The 6537-nt window shown below is 36.6% G+C and overlaps 1 non-coding gene across 1 annotated transcript; it reads left to right on the top strand.

The window, feature by feature from the left end:
- The first annotated feature begins 856 nt into the window (after positions 1-856).
- Positions 857-962, top strand: LOC112587410. The gene has a single exon (XR_003111892.1). It is a non-coding gene; the product is annotated as a U6 spliceosomal RNA (small nuclear RNA).
- Positions 963-6537: the final 5575 nt, after the last annotated feature.

The raw sequence follows: 6537 nt of genomic DNA on the forward strand, positions 1-6537 counted from the left end.
AGGCAAGAGTAATGGAGTGGGATGCCATTGCCTTCTCCCATATACCAGGATACTTCCAATTTATTCCCAAGTGTGCTTATAATTTATAAATTTTAGACAGTGATACTTAGTATTATTACTTTCAAAGGATTCCATTCAATTACTTTTTTTTTTTTTTTAATAACAAACTGTTTCTTGCTAAACAGGATAAGACTTACTTTCTTGTGAAAACAGATGAGCACATTAAAAGTAGTATGGATGGGAAAAATAATTACATGAAAATAATCATCAAACTCTAAAGTGGTAACATGAGTAAAAGTTATCTTACAACAGTGAATATTCCCAGGGATAAAGAAAGATATTTCATTAATAAATGAGTCAATTAATCAAGAAAATATAACAGTCCTAAATGTGTGTACATTTAAACATAGCTTTGAAACACATGAGCAAAACTGACACAAGTGAAATTAGGAACAGATAAATCCAAAATGATAGTTGGCGATTTTAATACCTCTTTTTAAATAACTGACAGAATAAATAAGCATAATTACTTAGTAAATATAGAAGATTTAAAGAATATCAATTAGTTACTTTAACTGGTGTATGTAGATATCTATACCCAGCAAAGGTAGACTACACTCTGAAAGAGCACAAGGGCAATTTACTATGCTAGAACATATACTGGCTGTAAAACAAGTCTCAACAAATTAAAATAGATTGAAACTATACAATGTGAATTTTCTCCCCAAAGAAAATGAATTATTTATCAATAACAAAAAACAGTAATTAAAAATATTGGAAAACTCCATAAATATGTATAAAGTAAGCAAACTCTTCTAAACATGCCTATGTCAAAGAATTGACAAGTTAAATTAGAAGATATTTTGTGCTCTCTTTGGCACAAAATTGGAATGATACAAAGAAGATTATCATGGTCCCTGTGTAAGGATGAAAATGCTTTGATTACATTGTAATAAAATATTATATCAACCAAAGCAATACATGGATGAAACTCTTGCTTTTGCATTTTCATATTAAAAAATAAAAACATCAAAAATCCATTACCTAAGCTTATAGCTTAAGAGTTAAATGAAAATCCATTTACTTAGAATTAAGGACAATATAAATAATTAAAAAAAATATATAAAATGGATTTTTTTTCTTTTTAACCCTATATTTTTTAAAATTTATTTTTAATTGAACAATAATTGCTTTAAAGTATTGTGTTGGTTTCTGTCAAACATGAGCATGAACCAGCCATAAGTATAATTATGTTCCCTCCCTCTTAAAATTACCTTCCACCTCCCTCGCCATCCCATACTTCTAGGTTGATACAGAGCTTTGGTTAGACTTCATCGAGTCATACAGCAAATTCCCATTGGCTCTCTGTTTTATATATGATAATGTATGAAAAAAAAAGTGAAAGTGAAGTCACTCAGTCGTGTCCAACTCTTTGCCACCCCATGGACGGTAGCCTACCAGGCTCCTCAGTCCATGGAATTTTCCAGGCAAGACTACTGGAATGGGTTGCCATTTCCTTCTCCAGGGAATCTTCCTGGCCCAGGGATCGAACCCTGGTCTCCTGCATTGCATGCAGACGCTTTACCATCTGAGCCACCAGGGAAGCCCATGATAATATATGCTTCCATGTTACTCTCTCCATTCATCCCAGCCTCTCCTTCCCTTCACAGCCTATGTCCATATGTCTGTTCTCTATGTCTGTGTCTCCACTGTTGCCCTGCAAATAATTTTATCAGTACCATTTTTCTAGATCCCATATATATGCATTAGCATATGATATTTTTCTCTTTCTGACATACTTCTTTTTGTATACTAGGCTCTAGGTTCATCTACCTCATTAGAACTGACTTAAATGTGTTCAAAAAAGGAACTATTTTTAAAAGCAATTGGTTCTTACAAATAAAACTGAAATTGATAAAATTTCATAATATTTAAGGAAAATAAAGAAAACACACATTTTCAATAAGAACAATGAAAAGAGGGACTATATTTTCCACCATAGAAGATATAGCATTTTATTCTCACTGAAATAAACATTTACTCTTGATATCAGATTTGCCTTCCCTTCATACAATGTTTCTATCATAACTATCTTCTGTGATTTTTTTTAGAATGCCTTATCCATCGTCATGCTATCCCACACAGTACTGTTTCTGATCCAGTAACTCAATTCAATGTGCCATTCCCAAGGAATTACTGGTCTAATCATGTTCCCTACCATTCTAAAATATCTGGCTTGACAGAATGGTGGGATAACCTTTTGATGTCTCAGTTATAGTTCCAGCTAGATCATAATCACGATGGTATGATCACTCACATAGAACCAGATACCCCGGAATGCGGAGTCAGTGGGCCTTAGAAGCATCACTATGAACAAAGCTAGTGGAGGTGATAGAAATCCAGTTGAGCTATTTCGATACCTAAAAGATAATGCTATGAAAGGGGTGCACTCAATATGCCAGCAAATTTGGAAAACTCTGCAGTGGCCACAGGGCTGGAAAAGTCAGCTTTCATTGCAATTCCAAATAAAGGCAATGCCAAAGACTGTTAAAAGTACCGCACAATTGCACTTATCACACACACTAGTAAAGTAGTGCTGAAAATTCTCCAAGCCAGACTTCAACAGTGTGTGAACTGTGAACTTCCAGATGTTCAAGCTGGATTTAGAAAAGGCATAAACCAGAGATCAAATTGCCAACATCTGTTGGATCATAGAAATAATAAGAGAATTCCAGAAAAACATCTATTTCTGCTTTATTGACTACACCAGAGCCTTTGACTATGTGGACCACAACAAACTGGAAAATTTTTAAAGAGATGAGAATACCAGACCACCTGACCTGCCCCTTGAGATTTCTGTATGCAGGTCAAGAAGCAGCAGTTAAAACAGGACATGGAACAACAGACTGGTTCCAGATGGGGAAAAGAATATGTCAAGGCTGTAGATTGTCACCCTGTTTATTTAACTTATATGCAGAGTACATCATGAGAAATGCTGGACTGGGTGAAGCACAAACTGGAATCAAGATTGCCAGGAGAGATATCAATAACCTCAGATATGCAGATGACACCATACTTATGGAAGAAAGAAGAAATAAAGAGCCTCTTGATGAAAGTGAAAGAGGAGAGTTAAAAAGTTAGCTTAACACTCAACATTCAGAAAGCTAAAAGCATGGCATTCAGTACCATCACTTCATGGAAAATAGATGAGGAAACAGTGGCTGACTTTATTTTCTTGGGCTCCAAAATCACTGCAGATGGTGGCTGCAGCCATGAAATTAAAAGAGGCTTACTCCTTGGAAGGAAAGTTATGATCAACCTAGATAGCATATTAAAAAGCGGATTCGTTTTGATGTTTGGCAGAACTAATGCAGTGTTTCAGGTTTAAAAATAAAATAAAATAAAATAAAAAGCAGAGACATTACTTTACCAACAAAGGTCTGTGTAGTCAGTTATTTTTTTTTTTCCAGTAGTCATGTATGAATGTGAGAGTTGGACTATAAAGAAAGCTGAATGACAAAGAATTGATGGTTTTGAACCATGCTGTTGGAGAAGACTCTTGAGAGTCCATTGGACAGCAAGGAGATCCAATCAGTCAACCCTAAAGGAAATTGGTCCTGAATATTCATTGGAAGGACTGATGCTGAAGCTGAAACTCCAATATTTTGGCCACATAGTGCAAATAACTGACTCATTTGAAAAAACCCTGATGCTGGGAAAGCTTGAAGGTAGGAGGAGAAGGGGATGAAAGAGGATGAGATGGTTGGATGGCATCACCGACTCAATGGACATAAGTTTGAGTAAACTCCCGGAGTTGGTGATGGACAGGGAAGTCTTATGTGCAGCAGTCCATGCGGTCACAAAGAGTTGGACACGATTGAGTGAATGAACTTGAACTTGAGATCATAATATCTTGCAGGGCTGAGGCAAGGTTCTCTAGAAGGTGTATGTACTTTGAATCAGCACCCAACATATGACACTTTTTCTCCTATAGCCAGGACTCAAGGGTTGAGGAATCATGAAGTGGAAATGGGAGTGGCACCACTCACTCTTAACATTAGTGACCTCCCAGCAAAAATTTTGCTTCCTTGCCTATGATCTTATGCTCTGCTGGCCTAGCAGCCTCAGTCTCTAAGAGAGGAATACTTCTACAAGTAGACACAAAAATGATTTAATTTAACTGAAGTTAAGATTGTTGCCTGGGCACTGTGGATCCTTAACACCTCTGAATCAACAAGCAAAGATGACAGCCACTGTGCTAGCTGGGGTGACTGATGAAGACTTCCAAGTAGCAATTAAGCTGCTGCTGCACTATGGAGGTAAGGACATACAAGCGATCCTTCAGAGCCTCTCTTAATATTACTAAACTGCTACAGATTGACTATTTGTGTTCCCCTAAAATTCATGTTGAAGCTCCAATCTCTAATGTGATATTTGGAGGTGAGGCCTCATAACTAATATTTTTTTTCTCTCTTTTTCCTATTAATAAGAATTTAATAACTAACAGATGTCCTCTACCAGAGCTATTATTGCTTGCTTGCTTGCTAAGTCTCTTCAGTCGTGTCCGACTCTGTGCAACCCCAGAGACGGCAGCCCACCAGGCTCCCCTGTCTCTGGGATTCTCCAGGCAAGAACACTGGAGTGGGTTGCCATTTCCTTCTCCAGTGCATGAAAGTGAAAAGTGAACATGAAGTCGCTCAGTCGTGACCGACTCTTAGCGACCACATGGACTGCAGCCCACCAGGCTCCTCCGTCCATGGGATTTTCCAGGCAAGATACATAATAACTATTCATTCATAGTTTACTCATATTTGTGTTGCTAAGTTTGATTCTTGGATTTAGATTTTTTTTCACAAGTAGTCATAAGTGAGATTTTCCATTTTTATACTATGTTTGTCAAGAGGTTTCTTGAGAACAAGCTAGCTTCATAAAATTTAATGAAAAAAATTATTTACATTTGGACAAGCTGAAAATCTATAATAATCAGACATTTCCTGATTAATGGTATCATTTATTTTTAAAAATCCATATGTCTACTTGACAGTATGAAAGCCTATGATTCTAAGTGAGAAATTACATTTGTGTTTTACACATCTGCTGAACTCTCATTAAATTCATAACTTCATGTGAGGTAGTTAGAATAGGAAAAAGGAGTCCAAAATGGCCATGGCTAAAAGACAAGGAAGGGAAAAGCCTGCTAAAATAGAACAAAGGAAGGACCAGATTGAGGACCTCAGGTAAAACAAACAGCATTCCTGGCTAGCCCAATTTACATAGGGCAGACCCAGGGAAAGAGAAAAACATAAAAAGAGGAGCCAAAAACTGGGCCAGGGGCCTTTCTTCTCTTCACGTCTTTTGGGTTGGCATGCCCTCACACCTCGAGGGTACATTTTCCTTTACTTTCTAAATAAAACTGAGCTGTAACATGGAACTGTAACACTGGTCCATCTGAGGGCTGTAATGCTGGGCCATTGCTTCAAATTTTTGTTACGATGAGACAGAACTGAGGAAATTACAAACTCCTCCAACACATCAAAACACAGGACACCCATATGTGTTGAAAAGTAAAATATTTAAAACATTATTTCTTGGTCACGTGTCTGAGGTCACATCTGTCCTTACATTGAAATAATTTTGATTCCTTACTTCGTTCTCCATGTACTTAGTATTACTTTCCTAAATTTTTAGAGATTCATTTTTATAAACAAAGTCAAGAGCAAGAATGAACATACTTAAACTAAAAAAACTATACAGAACAAGCATGTGGTTGCAGAGAAAGGTTCACACTGAGAAGGAGGCTCTGAAATCTTTTTCAATTTCAGAAAAAAATGAACACATGTACCCCCCCATTGGCATTTGATATATTTTTTCAAAACATCATCTTATAAGCCTGATATTGACATAACTCAAATTTTCTTGTTCTTATTTAAAATGCTAATAATATGGGAAAAATATTATAAAACTTTTCTATATAATCTTCAGTTAAAACAGTTCTATTATGCAATACTTAAATTTTATAATATCACCAAACTGAGAAAATCTTAACTGTGGAAAAGTGTCCACAGAAAAAATTGGGCTTCCCTGGTGGCTCAGACAGTAAAGAGTCTGCCTGCAGTGTGGGAGACCTGGGTTCAATTCCTGGGTTGGAAGATCTCCTGGAGAAGGAAATAGGAACCCACTCCAGTACTGCCTGGAAAATCCCATGGATGGAGGAATCTGGCAGGCTACAGTCCGTAGGGTGGTAAAGAGTTGGACACAACTGAGTGACTAACACTTTCACTTTCACACACACAGAGTCACAAAAATAAACAAGAAAAGCTACTGGTACACACAGTGACATGAATTTATGCCAAAGCATTATCTTATGTCAAAGAGGCTGGACATATTTTTTTTTAATTCATTTATAAAATATTCCAGAAAAGGAAAAAAAAAATCTATTGTTATAAAAACCAAATAAATGATAGCCTTGGAGACAGAGTAAGAGGGATGCCAGCCATAAGGTCCTGGAAGAAGTTTTACAGGAAATGGAAATAATCC

The sequence above is a fragment of the Bubalus bubalis genome, chromosome 1, assembly GCF_019923935.1.
Source record: "Bubalus bubalis isolate 160015118507 breed Murrah chromosome 1, NDDB_SH_1, whole genome shotgun sequence".
NCBI lineage: Eukaryota > Metazoa > Chordata > Mammalia > Artiodactyla > Bovidae > Bubalus > Bubalus bubalis.